Genomic DNA, 491 nt, shown 5'->3' with positions numbered 1-491 from the left:
AGTTTGTCGTCGCTCGCATTTTTGGTTGATATGAATTAAAGCTATTTTGATTAATCTGAAGTGATCGAATAACCTTTTACTAACTACAGACCACCGGGCGGTTGATTCTTTCTCAGTTTGTTTCAACCTGGTCGTTTGCTACTGAATTTCGCAGTCGTTCGCAGTGTAGTTGGCTATTTTCCTTTGGTATGACTGAGCTCTGCAGATCAGGGATCGTTGAATTAAAAAGAGTCCGAAGTGGAAGAGTTTTCCAAGTTTTTCAATTGCTAAAGAGATTACACTTAAGTCAGTCACCCAAAGACATTATAATGCAGGTCTTCCTACAGCGATTCAATAGGAAATGGACTGAATGGCAGGGGGGCAATTGGTAATCTAGGTGCAGGTGCGATGCAACCCAAGTCCATGCGCGTTGTGTCAATACAGATTTTTGCGTACCTGGGCGCGTCTGTAGTTAAGTTCAGTTGCATTTTCATGTTAAAATAAAAGAAAAA

This window comes from Chanos chanos, chromosome 6 (assembly GCF_902362185.1).
Source record: "Chanos chanos chromosome 6, fChaCha1.1, whole genome shotgun sequence".
Lineage (NCBI taxonomy): Eukaryota > Metazoa > Chordata > Actinopteri > Gonorynchiformes > Chanidae > Chanos > Chanos chanos.
This window is presented reverse-complemented; position numbering follows the sequence as displayed.